This window comes from Anopheles arabiensis, chromosome 2, assembly GCF_016920715.1.
Source record: "Anopheles arabiensis isolate DONGOLA chromosome 2, AaraD3, whole genome shotgun sequence".
Lineage (NCBI taxonomy): Eukaryota > Metazoa > Arthropoda > Insecta > Diptera > Culicidae > Anopheles > Anopheles arabiensis.
The window spans coordinates 3,622,956-3,641,200 of record NC_053517.1 but is presented as its reverse complement, the minus strand read 5'-3'; the positions used below and the strand labels follow the sequence as shown (position 1 = coordinate 3,641,200).

Sequence of the window (18,245 nt, the reverse complement as noted above, 5' to 3'; positions counted from 1 at the left end):
AATTGCCATTGGCCCCAAGCTAGATTAAGCTAGCAGACTGTCAACCTGAAGGTGGGCAATAGAGCACGGCAGCAGCACCTCAACAAAAACGCCAAACCAAAGAAAAACAGTAATTGAAAGCTCCGAGCAATTATGCAATCCAAAGCCAAGCCGGCGAAACTTTACAGACCGCGACCGCGAAGGGTTAATGGTTGGGTCGTTTGCAGCGAGAGGCTGCCTTCAAAAGAATGCGGTCAACGCATTTATGCTCGCTTTCCGACGCTGATTTCGATCCATCATAACCTGTTTCTTGTGTCGCAGTTGTTTCACTGCAAGTGGCTGTAATTGCAAACGACACAACCAACGCTGATGCCACAGTTGGGTGAGCCAAGAGCACCAACCGGACAGGTGGACATCAGTAGCCGTTTTGTGCACATCATGCACCATAATGCTTATCTTAGCTATTAATCAAAAATTTAAACTATTTCATGGGGTGAAAGCAATGTGCTGCAATCAGCAAGATTCTGGGATTCGTTCGTGATCCAACAGATTATTTAATGTTTTTAATCCAAACAAGTTGATATTTATCATTCGATTCATTATTATTTTCTTGAACGATCAGATTTTTTTCGATATGGTTTTTCTTAGCAATCAGCTGAATTAGCAAAATGTATACCAACTTAATTTATGACCACTAGACACGAACCAATTCATTTTATATGAGCCTAGGCTAAACTGCCATTAGAAATTGCCATACGATGTTCCAACACAAACCAGTTCGTTGCATACTGTCAAAGAATTTGCGCGTGCGTAGGGTCAGCAACCCCAAAAATGGCGAACGATAACTTAATTAACATGGATTTTGTGACAGTATCTGTGACTTGTAGGTCGGTCATGCAGATTAACAGTAATTAGCACATATCGGGAGCGAACGCTATTCCAAAGAATGCATACCAAGCACGGCAACCTTTCGCGAGTTACACCATCTTACTTTAAGATACAGGTTTCCACGTTGCGTGCTCTTTTGAACGATGCCAAAGCTTAGTATCGATGCCATCTATCCAGTAGGTGTTATTTTGATTTGTCGCGCTGTGTGTGACACTATTAACCGGAATGTTTCATCACCATCAGCTCCCATGATCGAATGGCTTGATGGAACCCACACGCTGAGAGCCAAGAAGGTAGCAACGCGCGATGGAATTGTTTTGAAGCTATTAAACAATCCTCACTTCAATCTATTACATAGGCTGGGCGAGCTAATGGAATGCCAGCTGGCTGTTGTGATGCGCTGCAAAAGAGGCACATTATTCCGTGAGAATTTAAATTATAAAATAGAATGCCTATATCCCACGCAACAAAACAAAGCTCTTCTAAGTGATCTTACATTGCAATAGCAGTGTTGCAATTTTATTGAGAGCCATTGACTCTGAAACTGCCCTACCATGATGAACAAATCCTATATCATGAAACAACGTCACTATCAGAATTTTAATGTTCCTCATCTTCATGTACGGTACCAATATGTAGTGCGTTTCTAAGGTCGCCTGCAGCTGAATGGACACCTAAGGTAATCTTGTTGGTGACGCTTGTCACAACCGCAGTCACAATACTTCACCATTGAATCTAACGCCAAAGAACACTTAAAGGCTTACGAAAACACCTCACAACTTACTGTTTCACTTCAATAATCCATCGGATACGAGTCAAGGTTGCGTCGTGACCGGTAACTTCCCTTCCACAAGCCAGAAGTCACACTCACACGGTAGAAGAAGGGCCGTACGGCAGGTGCTTGTTTTGAAAATTGGATGTCATCGCCTGAGAAGCAGACGAGTCAAAGGGCTGGCAATGGAGAAGATTGAAATTTTAATAACCCATTGCCCGGTGACGGAGTTCGTGAGACACTGCGTCTGAAAGACACCGCGCGCGATAGCACCTTCCAATATCTGGGTCAAGCTAACCAGCCAAGTCATATAGATCGTGTGATAGGTCGCGATAATCAATAGTCGGAGCGTTCCCTTGGAAAACCGCGTCGGACAATAAAAATTACTTTGCCAAGAAGCAAGAGGGAAGTCCACAGGCCATCCACAGGGTACGCCTGGTGCAAGCACGCTGATGATGGGCAGCAGTGTGTCAGCGGGCTCCGATATCTGGCCTGGGCATCTGACTTCTCCCACCTTCAGGCTTTACGTTGCCACAGTGCCCATTCGCCCGCTGAACCGCGTCAGGTCGATCAGGTTTACTTTCATGCCACTGTGGAGGTTGCTCAATGTCAGCGTAGAGCTGGGCGCGGAACTACACACGATTTCTTGGGTGCGCCCTTACGATTACGGCAAGACTGGGGCTGTAGAACTATGGTTGTGGTGGTGCTATTTTGTACTCGTACGCATATGGAGTGCGCAGGTTTTGGTGCAAGGGATCAGACATTAGCAGACATCGCAGAAAAGTCAAACGACGCCCAACCGCCACGAGGTGGACCAGTGATGGAATTCTTGAAGCAACGTGAAAACAAAAAAAGAATTGACCCATACGACCAACACCAACAGCCCGATACACTAGGGGAGCCAAATGACGAAATCACTATGACAGGGCGACGTTCACTGACAACCGTAGGACAGGTATAATTAATTGCAGAATGCTAGGGACAAGAATATTCGGTGAAATCATTTGACCATGTTGGGAGCCATTATTCGAGAGTCGATACAGTTTGCGATAAGTTGGCATTGGACAATGTGAAGATTAGTGGAGCTTATGACAACTAAAAGCTGTGTCCCGTCAGCTGTCGAGGTTGACTACTTTCGAAGCAGAGGGTTGAGCCTAACACTGAATTAAGACAAATTCCTCACTCAAAATCCTCAAACCTATCTAATTTTTGTCACAACACCTTCTACTCCTCAATGATAGCCACAAAAACTCATCAAGCTAGCAATGAATCTTTGGCACTACTCTGGGAAGATGATATCAATTTGATCAAAGTCATCCCATTAACCTCCTTCCATAAGGTCAACAGTCATTACGGAGTCGTGCTGCGTATCGCATTGGGATCCTGTGTCATCTCTCACCGAGCCAATTTATTGACGAGCGGTGTGATGAAAGCTCATTTTAAGGAGAACGGGGGAAAAAAACTGTAGACTTCCCAGCATCAGATAGCAGTTCGCATCAATCGTTTCCCTTTCACCCTACAGCACGTATTGCGCGAAACACACTCACCACATATGCCAGCTCAATTTTGCCACCCTGGAACGTTATGATCAATCTGAAAGTAGAAAGTAAGAAGTGGTTAGATAAGAAAAATAAAACAAAACAAATCACAACGCACACACGCCGAGAGTGTTATCCCGAATGAGTTGCCATTAACTCATCATCAGACGTGGTGAGCCAGAACAAAAGCATTGTTGTGTGTCGGCATCGTCAGCCGGCTGAAGCAGAATAGACCACAAACACTCTCCCTTACTAACGAACGTGTTGACGTAGAGTGTGCTTTTCAAACGTCCCGTATGGTGCAACGTACTTGCACACACAATGAAAACGCTGGAAAATGGTACCACCGAAGAAAATAGCAACGGTCAACCACAACCACCCGGAGAGAAGTGAAAGTTCGTTAATTCGATCTCCGATCATAATATTGCGCCCGGAAAAGGGTGTTCTCCGCAGTTTCCATGTCACAACCCAACTATCACCCTGTTTTGAAGGTCTCTTGGAACATGCAGAGTTCCTGTGGGTTGGCATGCGGGTTCGCAGTAGCATATTAGCACCAAGAATAAACGATTGTTACAAACTGTCCCCATGCCAACCACTCCACCGAACCGGAGGAATGCTGTCGTCGAAAGTTCGGCTTGTTAAACAAAGTCTAATTTTCTCATTACATCGGCAACCCTTTTGATACGCCGTGCTGCTCTATTATCGACACAGATGCACACAAAGTTCACTGAATATGGTTCACTTTCGAGCAGGGCGAATGAGATTTTAAAGTTTGATTAAATGTTCCAAAACCGGTGTTTGTTCGAGCGCTTACTGCTACGTCATTCCAAAGTAAGGCTATTCAAACTGCTGCAGGAGAAAGCTTTGGCCTGCCTTATCGCTTGTACCATGCATCAAAGCCATTGAATGATTTAGAGCAATAAGTTGGTGCAGCTCTTAAGCGCTTATGAATTGTTGAACGGGTAATATTACTCGCCCCGTGGCCAGAAAAATATCAACTCTTTCTCCCGCTCTCTGGAGAAACATTTGCTACCACCTACTACTACTACTACGGTTCAAGTGAGCGAACAAACACTTATTGCCGGTGGCTTATCACACTCCCACCCCCATTCACGCTGAGATGCTTTATCTGCACCGACCTCGGGAAGGAATGGACTTCTTGCACCCAAATTCACTTAACTTCTGCACAAACCGACACTCGACCAACGGCGGGCAAGCTAAAATATTTACTACCCTCTAAAACCACACTCAATTCCACACAGCTCTTCTTTTGCTATCTGCCACACAAACAAAACCCCAAACCTTCAAGAAAGCAAAAATCTAAACCGAACCTTTCCAACCACACACTCATGCCCGCTCGTCGCTTTCCCCTCCCGCTCCCTACTCTATGATTGTTGGACTAAATTTTCATACCGAACCCCCGCCCCGATTGGTACCCGGCCGGTACAATCCGTTCTCTGACTTAGGGATCCAGCTCGAAGGACCAGCAGCAACAAAAAAAAGCAAAAAACCACCAAACTCGTTTCCAACAAACAGTCGAAGCCAAACGAGCAGTTCCACACGTAATGCCCCGCAACGAGAACTAATTCGCACCAGGATCAGAATGTGGAAAAGTGGGCGGAAAAATGGGAAAACTTTTCCCTCCGCACGCCTTTCGCTTTCTTTCGCTTGCTTCCTGGCTTTCCGGACAACTTTCTCCAGACAGCACACTTGCAGCACACATAAATTAGAAGCACGTGATAGGGCTACCGGAAGAGATTTCCACTTGCTCAGCTCATTGCCGGCCGGGATTGGGCCCGGTGGGTGGGCTGTTGGGAAAAGCCACTTTAATTGCTTATTGATTTCATTCAATAAACGAAATGGAAGTTCTTTCGCTTCAACAAACCCATCGACCAAAGACGGGTGTGAGAGGCAGGTCGATAGATGTGTATGGTTCAGAAGGGGTTTTTTTTTGGGACGGCTTTATGCAGCTTTTGATTTTCAGTCTTCACGTCGATTGCATCGATCGATCGATCGATCGTTTGCTCTTCAGGGGAATCTGCACGCAGAACAAGGGCCTGCTGCCGGATAAACTTTTCTCCGAAGACCGAAGCGAAACCGCATCGTTTCGGAGTGAAAACGTTTTGCTTTCCCCATCACGCTTCACCGAGCACTTTGGAAAGTCGGGAAAATCTATGCTGGAAACGACAACGCCACTGCTATGGCAGTTCTGCACCAGCACCAGAACTTTTTACGAACGCATCATCAACGAACTTTCATTTACGTGCCCTCCTCACATTCAAGGGCTCTTTTTCTTGTTGGGAAAGAATTCCTCCCCACCTCGCAAAGTCACAATCGATGCTCTTGTTTCGGGTTTGAATGCTGTAGTTCGGTTGTGCTTCTAGTTTGGCACGCCGCCAACCGTCTGCTAGATCATGATGATTCGATTCGTCCCCTTTTTACAGTGTCCATCGCTGGAAAAGCGAATGTCACTTGCGATTTCTTTTGTCGCTTCTGCCAGGGCAGCAGTGTGCAAAGGACCCCGTAACCCGTAACGAGACGATAGAGGACGACCATTTTGAAACAAGATGTCAAGTGTGTCGTTAAATTGTATTGCCCTGGACGGGGAAAAGTCCTTTGTGCAATTATCCAGCGCATACCCCATTCACGGGCGCCTGGTTTTGTCTCGTTTTCGGGCAAGTGTAAGCAAACATAGAAACAAAACACTTTTCAAACGAAACTTCCACCGGTGACGATGAATCCGATGAGCGGGAAGCATACCAACGGTTGTTAGGGTGTAGGGACGAACGCATTTTCGTCACAATTACTATCGCTTCAGTTGAGAACATTTCGCACATTTTTGATCGTTGCAAGAGTTTTGCACACATTCTTCAACGTTCCGTACTTCCGTGAAGTGTTGTCGCTTTTTTTTTTGGCTCCGCTGAGATGCAGAACTGATTGGAAAGTGCACAATGAATCTTGGAATGAATGCAGTTGTGTTGGACGTTCTAGGGGTTTGATGAAAGGGTTTGATCACGTTGGTGAAGCAGTGAAAGTAACGTTTCAGCGTGAAGAAATTCTTCAATACAGTGAAGATGAGGACATAATTGTTTTACATCGTTTCTAGAGCCAAGTCAATAGCTGCTCCTTTCTATTATCTCGCCCTGATCACTGAACGACGCAAAAGGTGTCCACAACCACGTCCGTCCACCGGTGTTTGTCTATTCATCGATACACAAACGAGCCGGAGTTGAACCAACAACGCTGGACAAATATTTACACAAACACCTGCGAAAGCATCGCAAGACGCAATACAAATTACTCAACCACGACATCGAAAGTGTGATAGCATTTGCACATCGGCTTCCCACATCGACGCCAGGCCTTTTAACCATCTTTTAACAATTATCTAACACTCCACGTTATTCCGATGCACGTCACAACCAAAAGAAGGCGTGTGTTGAACAATTTCCCCCTGGCTTCGGCTTCCACCACCTCAGCGAGTCCACGTCAGGGTGAAATGAATGCATTCGCATCGCATGTCGCACCCTGCCTGCTGACGAGAATGCAGATGAAGACATCAGGCTGAAGAGATCGCGCGTCAAATCGATACAACGATTGAACCACCAGTGGCCACCGATAACCCTTCGTCTAGTGGGCGATCTTTTCGTGCAGAGTTTACCGGTGAACTCTTGCACTAAAAATCAGCCGACCGTGCGCTCCATCGAGACGGATATTAATGATCTGCAGATGATCGGGATGATGGAGCGAACATAATTTTTTTTGTCGAATTTGCGTTGCCTTACTCCGCCGCACAAGCAGCATGCAACGGCACATGCACGGTAGCGTTTCACTTTCATCATGTTGTGTTTCTGTTTGCATTTAATTTCCAGCCTGTGTTTTTCGCCATCTTCTGCTCGCTCTGCACAGATTCGTCCCTTAATTTCGCTCCCATCGGCAGGTGCTTTAAACATTGCAAACCTTTTTTTATGTTGTTTTTTGCTCGCGTCTATTACATATCAGCCTTCCACCTCCCACCGCATCTGTCGAATGTTGTTGTTACAGCGTGTGTATCGAGTTGATCGATCGGTTGGTGCACGGTGAAATAACATCGGACGTAGCATGTGTGTAAGTGGCACTGCACCGTGCGAACAACAACTAATCGCGTGCAGTGTGCTCGGTTGGTCAGACATCGATCGATTCGACGCGGGGGTGTTGAGATGTGGTTTTTTCTTTCACTGCCGAACAACACACAGCGCGCACATGTTACTATTATGACTAACTCAAACGGTGAGCTTGAAAATATACACTGAACGGAGGATACACATAGAAAACACCGATCCAAAGCGCGTGAAGTGCCAGAAAAAACTTGTTGTGCAAAGGTCTATTTTATCTCGCAAAAAATATCTGAAAGAAAGTACTCACAAGACAAAACAGTCCATCATAGAAGGAATGGTTGTAGTTTTTGAAAAGCATTTTGCTTTAAATAAGAAAACAATCAGTCACTGCATTTTCATGCACTAGCGTATAATTTATTCTGCACAGTCACATCATCTCCCACCAGTCAAAGTGATGCACAAAATGCCACGCTTCTCGTCCACTCATATTTGTTTAACTCATCATCGTCAACTGGTTTTGCCTCCACGGGGCCACAAAAACCGTCAAAACAAACCCTATTTGCCTAATGTTTGCGCTCCACGCTCGCGCTGCATTATGTCACTTACCGTTTTATCCTCGCATGGCAAAGTTTGCGCGGCATCACCCACCTCGACAAGAGAGCGTGAGTCCTTAATGTCATAATTTTGCGATGCAACGGAGTGACGCCCCAAACACGGGGCCTGCCTACCCTCCGATGTCTGATCTGGGAGTGACGCCGTTCTGCACCATAATTGCATTACCCACACCGCATTTGCGCGTCTTCTGTGTTTTCTCGCTGTATGTGGTTAACTTCCTCGAGAGACTCAACACTATGGAGAGCGCAAGTGCTCGAGTCGCGGTCTGCTGCACTTTGTGCGAACGTAAGAAGTTTCTCGCTACTTGTCTGGTCTGTTTTTTTTTTATTCGACCCATCCAACCGGCACAGGGCCCGGGCATAATGTTATGCAAAATGTGCTGTAGGGTGCTTCAGCCAAAAGACACCCTTTCCGTGCTTGAGATGTGGTTGTTCTCGCCATGTTGACCGCACTTCAGCCTTACGCATCGGCAAAACGAGAAGTGGTCAACACTTGTTGTTGGCAGCAACGTGTTCGGAGCTACACAAACAGTCATCCAGTTTTTTTTCGGGTATCCGTCTTTAAGCATCGTGGTAGCACTTCTTGTCGATTGCAGAGCCGAGGAAAATCCTATTCCTAAAAACCTTCAAAATCGTTAATATTACTCAACTTCTTTCGTCCAGTGTAATCGGACGTTTAAGCGTTGTCAATAAGGCGTTCATAATTGCTAACAGCTTTGCCGCAGGATGTGAAAAGGACACTTTTATACAACTTCCAAATCCTTCCAAAATGGAACAAACTTTCTCTACGATTCACCAACATTTTGGAAACACTTTTCTTCGAACTCAATTATCACCTTTTTCCCAGTATAAACCGGTGTGCGAGGGGAAAAAACAACACAAACGTGTGGCAAAACTTTGCACAAGAAAACGATCATTACCAAACGCACGGAGCGCCAGTGTGTAGCAACTTCGCCCGACCAACTATCCTTACAACCCATTATCACTTTCATCCAGGCGCAGATCCGATGGCGGAGATGGGTTCCAACCACCGAAAACGGATCATACTCCGTATCTGGCAACAGGGAAAAGTTTTGTAATTTAATTTCCTTCCGTACGAGAAATCGACACACAAAGTGGCACGTTTCGAAAATTAACCATTTTCCCGGAGCTTCAATGGGGGTGCATGGCCCCTCCATACGCAGTGCACACGGAAGAAGTCATCCTTAACATTCATCGGGAGGTTCCTATGCTGATGTGCTGGATGGATGGGACACTGTCAGCACGTTTCGCAAACTCGCAAAAGGTCGTACGAATGGAATGCTGAAGAAGACATTCGTTCTAATCACGAACTAAAATTCAATTATCCTAAAACTAAGCCAATCGTGAACAGGAAGTCCAGAAGTCGGCTAAAACAAGCACACAAGCGCACTCACGTTCCATCTTATCTCTATCTGGGAGACAATCCCTTAATAGAAGAACGCAATCTTCCAACTATCCTTTTCAGCACGTTCACCTACACACACACACACCGAGCACTATCAGGCAAGTGGCTTTGTCTTCTCTAAACTGCTCTAAACTGTCTCCCCGCTGGTGTGTTACAGGAAAATTAGAGGGCTGGCTTCTGGATGTAAGTGACGCTGTTGAAACTGAAGACGTGAACCCAAGTAAATGGTGCTGCCGCTGTAAGAATGACATTATATTTTTGGGCCCAGGAAGAAGTAATGCTAGGTTTGGTGGAACTTGTACAAACCCCAGGAAGCTCGTCTTCCGTGCAAAATGATCTGTTATTATTATTTTGTGGGGCAGGGCAGGGAAACACTCATGAATATTCAAACGTAATGGAAGGATTTTATTCACTGACTTTCTTTCTCAATTGAGAGGGGACGAAAGAAGCTCCCTTGCCCAAAAAACAACATCAGCTAAAGAGTTTTCCTCATCTGCGAGTTGGTTTAAATTTTCGTCCGTAATTCGTGTCGGGAGCAAAGCGTATCGCAAGACCCTTCCCGAAGTTCTTCTCACTTATACGTAAATCTTCCCGCGCTACAACTTTGCCAGAAATTCTTTCACTCCTAATCATTGCGCACCAGAAAAGGGGAGACTTCTTGCTTTCATTAGAACGTTTCCTTCCAGGCGCACCTGGAAATTTGGAAACACCATTAACTTTCCTACCCTTTCGAGCGCTGGCAGAAGCTGTCGGAGGCCGTGGCATGAAGCGAAACAGTTCGGAATGTGATAAACGATTGAACTTTGGTAATGAGGCACTGTTGGGTACACGCGCGCTTCAATATTTCATGCCAATCAGTGATCCAACCAGTTGGGTTTGGAAGGGCAGCCTGTCGTCACAGCTTGCGTGCCGCAGAAGGTGAAGTTCGACGGAAAGTCGTGCCCGTGGAAAACTGAAGTAAAAAGTTTTCCTGCGTGCTAACAGCTCCGAACGGCAACAAATGGATGGTATAATTGGTTGCAAAATAGTACATGCAGATAATGCGAACGTGCCGTATGAGTGATGGGAGGTTCACACTTCGATTCACACTTGTGGGTTGGCGCATTGGCAGCAAATAGTTGAGCGCAAAGATAGTTTATTTGAAATGAATTTTACATGACAAGGGGTAATTGAACTTGGCAGCCTAATCGATAAAGATATCATCGTGTAAAGTGAGTTCAACCAGGCGGTTGGTATTTCTTTCTAGCTGTAACTACTAGTTCATAACATGGCATTGAGTATTAAGCAAGCGTAACTCTAGCTACAAATATCCAATTTTACGCATTTATAGTAAACCACTTCATCACAGCAGTACGTCCGCTTCCCATAACCTCGAGTGCTTACAACGCAAACACCTTCTCCACGCTGCTCGTACGGCGCAATTTAATCTCGTTCTGTCCACCGTTCACATCAACCATCGGTCACAACACCGTTTACCGCATCGATCGGCCGATCGGACCTCGACGGGTTGAACGACGGCTCAGCAACGTTAGCATTGACGGTGGATGGCACTCCTCTGGTCAAGCGAGTTTAAAGTGCTGGATCAAGATAAATGTGGGATCAAATGGCTTCTGGGTTGCTGCTGGCGAGGGACGCTTGACGAAAGAGATTGACCTTCAGCCTACCAGCATCACATTCCAACGGATCGGTGCACCACCAGCCGCCAGGTTACTGGAGCCTCAGCCTCGGCTATGACATTTCAATGATCAAATAACCACAACTCACCGGGATACGCCATCATGTGAGCTGGTTTTTTATTTGCAAAAAAATACTCTTATTACATACCAATTTTCCAGACTTTTGCACTAAATCAACTAAACTTTTGTTCGAAGTCAACAGCTGCCACAGACGAGTGCTCGTTAAACAGTGTAACGTCCACCGAACGTCATCAGCTACCTGATCTCAGCAAATGATTCTTTGCACCAAAGTCAAGTCAAGATCATCCAAAGCCCAGTGCAGCATCCATAACCGCCAGCGAGGAGCAAGCGGGTGGAATTTCATCACAAACAAACAAATACCTCTGCCGTCGTTAGATGAGCTCGTGATTGTGTGTGTGTGTGTGTATGGGGGGGAAGGGGGAGTCTAACCAACCTGCTCCGGCTAAACGGATGAGCAGCGCAGAACGTTTTCAAGGTGAGCAAGGTTTTATGTTCTTGGTCACCCCATCCGGCATCGCGTGCGCCCATTTCTCAAACGCAATAGACACTCAAAACCTCCGCATGCTTCGCCAACAGCTCGTGGGCAACCACTTCTCTGCGTGGCTTTCGCGTGCAGGCCGGTTGGAGGAGGATGCCCGTACCGCCTACCGCTCGATGTCGCGATGTTTTCAAACGCGGAGGTGTTGAGTGGTGAACTTCCTTCGCCTGGAATGTGCAGCACGGTGTCATTCACGGTTTAACGATTTCTCACTCCGGTAAGCGACTTGGAAAGCTCGAAGCGAGGTTTCGTTGGACGGGTGTGTGGGTTAATAGTAGGTTAGCCCCAGCAAGGGACTCGAGCTACACTATCATATTCAAATTAACGTATGAATAGCTAATCGACTTTAACACTAACCTTCCGCGGCGGTTGGTAAGCTGATCGTAGCAGTCATTTAATGGCAAACGTAACAGATCTAGCCCAGATCGGTCGGTACAGGAGCACTATAATGGTGGCTATAATGGAGCTCAAAGAACGCGGAAATTTAAACATCTTAGGCACATGTTCTGCAAGTTCTTTGCTTCAACAGAACAAAAAATGTGGCAAGATCCCGTGGGCAAATAAAACAAGTGCTAAGAAAGAACACGCTTATTTACACGCGACTTCAACGCCCTCGCTTTCTGCACTACAGAACCACTAATTACATCATCACCCCAACCGGCAAAACGACTTCGGCGGAGCAGACGTGCAATTAAAATGCAAATAATCTTATTTACACAGCACGACGGGAGAGGAATCTTCTTTTCATCCTGCTTTGCTCGTCACTCGCACCACATCTTTGCTCAACTTGCCGATGCTCGAGTGAGTGAGTGTGAATGTAACACACATTTACTTCATCGAACTCGTCTGGAAGTGAAAGCTTGATGCGCCGTTGCAGGCAAGTGATTGACAAGAGGATTGCAATTGCTGGCAAAACTTCATGCCATTACAATAGACATCATCTCGCTGGAAACATTGTGGTGTCTTTTGATTGCTAAAAAATGAAACAAAAAAAGAACGTCCCCAGCGAACGGAAACAGAAAAACATGGATACATTCTATCTGCTAATTTGGATGCATTTCAGCGCGCGATGCACGAGTGCACGATGCAGTCGTGTCTGATTGTATCTAACAATTAGGAGACAATGTATCAGTTTGTGGGAAGCCCCGTGTTTTTTTTCTGGCAGGAAATGTAAGCGCCATAAAAAAGGGATTTCCACCGCCTCTACGTAAATGCCAAAATAATTGCATCCATGCTAATACCTTGGACTGTTGCGTGGTGGCAGTGATGCCCGCTAATGACGTCAGCTCAATTGTTTAATGATGTCTTTACAATGTTTTAGCGTTCAAAATAAAAAAGAAGGGCTCCTTGTTTTTATCCGTGCTGATATGACAAGAAAGTTCGTTTAGTATTCTTGCTATAAGGCACTCCATAACGAGCGGGATGATCTAATCAGATACACACTCACAAAAACGACTCCTTCTCACGACGTTGTCTCTTCAAACAAAACAATCCCCAACCAATCCATTCCCTTGGAGCCCTTTTCCCGTTCTCTTTTGGACGTTATTTTTGTGAAAAATCTTCATTACTCCCCCATCCACGCGGGGAGGCACTAATCTTGGTGCTTGGGAATGGAAGACCGCTCATAAATGCATTTTAAATGACAACCGTATCTCCGGGTGAGTGTCATTTAGATTAATGCATTTGCACTCGTACAAATGGAAACCCATACACTTGCATCGGATTTAATACTACGTGCCAACAACAGAAGAAAAAAACATTCCATGACACACGGCTGTGGCCGTTTGCTGCTGCGTATCTTAGCAATACTGCAGTCCATAAAATACGAGCAAGCAAATACACCCAGAAGCCGTCGTCCAGAGCTTATGTTTACGAGCCTAATTGTTTATAGCGCCTGGGAATAGTAAACCATAGTGGGATCTGAAATTATGGTGCATGTTTTTTTTTGCTTCGCTGCTGTCCTCTGGCCCTCTCGCTTACGTTCGCAACCGTCGATTGTTTGACCGTTCGCTCGTTCTCGTCCAAATGCGGGCCCGACTGCTCCGATGTAGATAGGCGGCAGGCTGGTGGAATGTGCCTCCGGTTGTCGATCGAGCTTGCGCTTGTCCTTTCACTTTCCCTTGGCGGCAAAGCACCCGAACCGAGCTACCATTCATTGGATTCACACCGGTACGCGACTTCGGTGCCGCAGCTAGTCGCTGCTCGCGTCCTCTTGGACAAGGTCTCCACAATTGCTCATTAGAAACTGCGATTCTCCGGCCTTTTTGCGCCGGTTTCAACACTGTTGCCGATAGGACGCTCGTACTCCTACAACTACAAGCTGTACCCGGTTGGCATTAGGCACCGAGCACTGGCGTTTCAGGAAGAAATTCGATCACCGCTCGATCCGATACGAAACTCGTTACCCCTTCGAGGCCTTCGAGAATCAAGCGACCAAGCAGCGGAGTCCGAGGGGGCAGAAACGATCGAATCGACAGGGAGGGAAGTTATTAGCTTGGGCATACAGCAGGATTAGCAGCGGTGGTGGGCCGTGAAGACAGCAGCGCCATTACGCAGCACAGCGGTAATTGGCGAAGATAATCGTACGGGACTGGGCCACACAGTGTCCGACAGTCGGCTTGCGGTGTGTTATTGTTGTTGCACCAACAGACCAACCAGTGGTTGTTGTGGTTGCACAGCCTGTCAAAACTACCAATTCCCCACGTCGGTCGTTGGTTTCTGCGCCTATGGAGACCGGTGCGTAGTTATAATGATAAGTTTATGGGCCGGAATCACTGGAATGTGGCTGGTGCAATCGTGGCCGATGAAACGCTCAACCCATTACGATGCCGCGGGCTATTTGGAGCCCAAGAAGCGAGTAACGCAGATTCTGGGTAACTATTTTTTTGAGCTGCCATTAGTTGTGTCGCTTTAAGTCAATTAGCCGAACGTAAAATTCGTTCAGCTGTTGGTAGCAACACTCGTTTTAACGCTACTACCTTTCTGTTTTGGCGTTTATCTTTAAACGATGACATATCACAAAGCTGCTCTTGAAGGTTGCATTTGCATACAGTTCACATTGAAGGACAACATCAAACAGTTTCGCTTCAAACTGAATCTGAACAAAACATCCTTGCCCTTGCTATTGCCGTTATCAAAACGTTAAATGCACGAAAATCATTCAACATCATACTGACAGACGATAAATTGTGCTCGTATTGAGACATCATTGCTCAAAGGATTAGCTCACAGCAACCAAACATACAACCACACTTTGACAGCCGATACGCTTCGGTTCCAATTTCCCGCTCGATGCGATCTTGTTTCCAGCTGGAATCAGAGCGCTAGAAAAACTTTTCAAACTGCACCGGGAACGAGCACCGCAACATACAACCATTCATCTTCATTTTTTCTCAATCACAGCACAGTAGATCCCCGTCCCTTCCTTGTTCGACATACGCCAAGTTGCTTGATTGCCTGGAAGCGCCACCGGAAAAAGAAACATCAAACCATCGTTCTACCGGTATGCCGTGAAAAAACGCCCGATGGTAAAACTTTCGAGACAGCAGACAAATCTTCAGCTCGGGAAAATCCTCCGTAGCAGACATTCTGATACTAGCCTGTCGGAAGGAAACATCCCTTTGATCCCCGAAGGGACGCTGCTGCACAAGCGCGCCACATTGCAGCGTGACAAACGTTCATAAATTTCCGGTTTATCATGTCACGAAACTGTCTGACAAACGAAACCATCGATTGACGGCGTTTCGCAGAGGACCATGAAATAAGGAAGGTGGGGAATTGATATCTTCACGCAAATGTATATTATCATCATCATCATATCACCAACCAATTTGGTTTTTCTTTATACAAGTAACGTATCGAAACAGTACACCGAAAGGCTTCGAATTGTAGTACATTCGGAATAGTTTTTAGGCAAGTCATTAAATGATCTTGTTTATAACAGGTATAAGAATATCTTCTGAACGAGTTTATTGTTCGGTCTTGGTAGTTAAACATAACAAAATACGTGAATATTTCATCATAACACTACGCGTGTGGGAGAAAGTTCCAAAGCATTATCGGCCGAAGGAACTGTCTCTTCGAAATCTTTTGAAGTTATCTTCAATGAATGGTATCCTGTGTTTTCGGTAAAGACCCCATTTTATTGCGCAAAAATTTCACTCTATATATTTGCCAGATATATACATTTCCTTTCTTCTCCATGCACCAATTTCGCTGTGAGGAAATCACTGAGGGCATTGACCTGGCGAGATCATTACACAAAACCTGCGATCGATTACAAACCAGAGCGACCCCAAAGTCACCTGGTGGGTCATTTCCACCTCACGTCCGAACACATTAACATCCACACAAACACATGCATGGGCTCTTAACATACACTCACACAAACTCTCAGTCAAAAGCACTAAAGGTGGAGGCTCACTTCGTCCGTCTACTTCAGCCGAGCTTCGGGTTCTTCTCCCTCTGGCGATAGAGGTCGCCAACGATCAAGTTCGAAAAAAGAGAAAGCGACCTCTACAAACACACCGACCCACACACACACAAACACACATGTGCGGCTCGCAAAACCCATTGCTCTCACAGTGCGACTTGCACCGAAATAAAAAAAACGAGTCAAACAGGTCTCACATGGCGCACAGATCTTACGTGGGGTCCTCTCGGGAAGACGGCTTGGATTATGCCGGCTGCTATTACTACCGCATCGTTTATTACCACTACCACCACCATCAGCACCTGAGGGCTTGGCAAGGGTTCGCACTGGCAATTACACCGATATGACCATTCGGAAGTCCGTGGTCGCCCACCAATTCCAACTGCATGCCGAACGATGCGACTGAGATGCTGCCGTCCAAGCCCTTTGCGGAATGGGGAAATGATTGATCGCGAGCCGTCCTTCGCATCTCTACCATTTACGTCCGCATTCACGTCAATGGGCATTGGTGTCGTGGGGGGCTCCCACAGCTGGAAGCAGTTGCCAAAAATGGACTCCCATACGGAATGACGATCACACTAGGGAAAGTGGTAACCCTACTTGGGTCACTTTCTTCCAAACGGAGAGCTTCAAATTGGCGATTCTTTTTTTCGGCCTTTACTTCTAGGACGGTGGCCGATGATGAACCGTAAGTGGAGTTGAACTTCACACTCCACCGTGCCCGCCAACGTAGGACGACTGTCGTAATTCGTTTAGCGAGGCAATCGAGTTACCGCGTGAAGATTATTAGCGCATCATAAAATGGATGCAAATTACCGAAGATTGGAAGGGCAATAGATTTTTCACTTTTTAAAGCTCCAATTATTTTCCTGCTTGCAGTGGTTAGGTGATGGGGTCAAGCACCGCTACATTTGTGTCTAAAAAGCCACATTTTGCGTGCGCCTGGAATGTATATCATTAGGAAATTACTAATTAATTATGATCAGCCATATTTAGAAATGTGTCCTTAGGCAACTTACCACTGCAGTTACTGATTGATTGCCAATCGAATTAGAGCTCGATGATTCGCTAACTTCTTCAATGACACATCGCTTTCGTGCAACAAAAACGGCGCAATCATCACATTGATTTCTTTTGCGTGCTGAGCAGCATTTTGACAACGATTAGCCTCATTTCCAGCACGGCTTGTGGCCAACCAACCTATGGATTTGCCCACTCAGTGATGTTCGCTTCGTGTGATTTATCATCCGTCAACAGTCAAAGCAATGCTCGCTTGATGCGTGTCAGTGTACACTCCATTCAAACACATCATCCCACTCACACCTCACGCTGTACATTTTCCGCCACACATTGTCGGCTTTTCTTTTTCTATTTGCCGCCCAGAGGAAATTGGAAAGGTGTCCCAAACAAAAACATGACCTACAAGTATGCTCTGCCATGCAGGAAACGGCACATCATCTTGCAACGCAGCGCACGGAAAGTAAAGTGCGTTACAGATAAAGGCACCGAAAACAAGCGTACCAATATTGCGAGGCGTTAAATACGGACGGCCCAATCGTACCGAACAACGGGCAAATAAAAAAAAAGTGAAAGCCATTTAGCTGATGATGGATTTTTAATGGATAGTTCTGGTCGTGGAGTGGTGTTTGTTTCCGGTTTTGTTTGCGTGGTTCGTTTGCCGGCACCTAGTCGTTTGTTCGTTTGTGATTAGAGAACGTTGTTTGAAGGGTCGCAAAAACATCTAAACCAGATGAAAGGAGACGATTAGTGTGTGAGTGTGATACTAGTTGGGATATCGGATTAAGAAGATTAACATGTAAAGCCAGTAACTTCCGATTTACGAAATGGAGATAATAATTTCTATAAAGTCAGACCGATCATTAAATTTCTATTAACGCTCTAGAAGTGTTTGTCGTTAACAGGGGAGGATATTTGTATTTTTACTCTACAACTATCTTTTAAGCTAAAATATGCTTTGGGTGGCGCGTGATAAATTGTTAAACTATGTTGTCGTACAATAAGATACAAACTGCTGTTTTTCTGTGCCACCATTAATCACCCCAAAGAAAATAGAAGAAATATTGTACCACACACTGAAGCGCGCAGCTGATTGTGCTCGTATTCCCCCAAACCATGGCCAAATTTCCTAATCACCAGATTAAAACGAAACCCCCGCCCGAAAAGAAATAACGCAACATTGCTCCAACCTTTCGCTCCACTTTTGATCGATCGATTTTCTAATCGGTGAATTATAATTTGCATCC

General features: G+C 45.8%; 1 protein-coding gene across 6 annotated transcripts in view; it reads right to left on the bottom strand.

Moving 5' to 3' along the window:
- LOC120905795 (protein piccolo) overlaps positions 1–18,245 on the bottom strand; it is an 81,563-nt gene that overhangs the window by 35,885 nt on the left and 27,433 nt on the right. The window contains exon 2 of one of the 6 annotated variants that reach the window (XM_040316979.1): positions 3,187–3,232. The exons of the other annotated variants lie outside the window; for them this stretch is intronic. The gene's annotated coding sequence lies outside the window, so the exon portion shown is untranslated. The remainder of the gene's footprint in view (positions 1–3,186; positions 3,233–18,245) is intronic. 6 annotated transcript variants of the gene reach the window in all.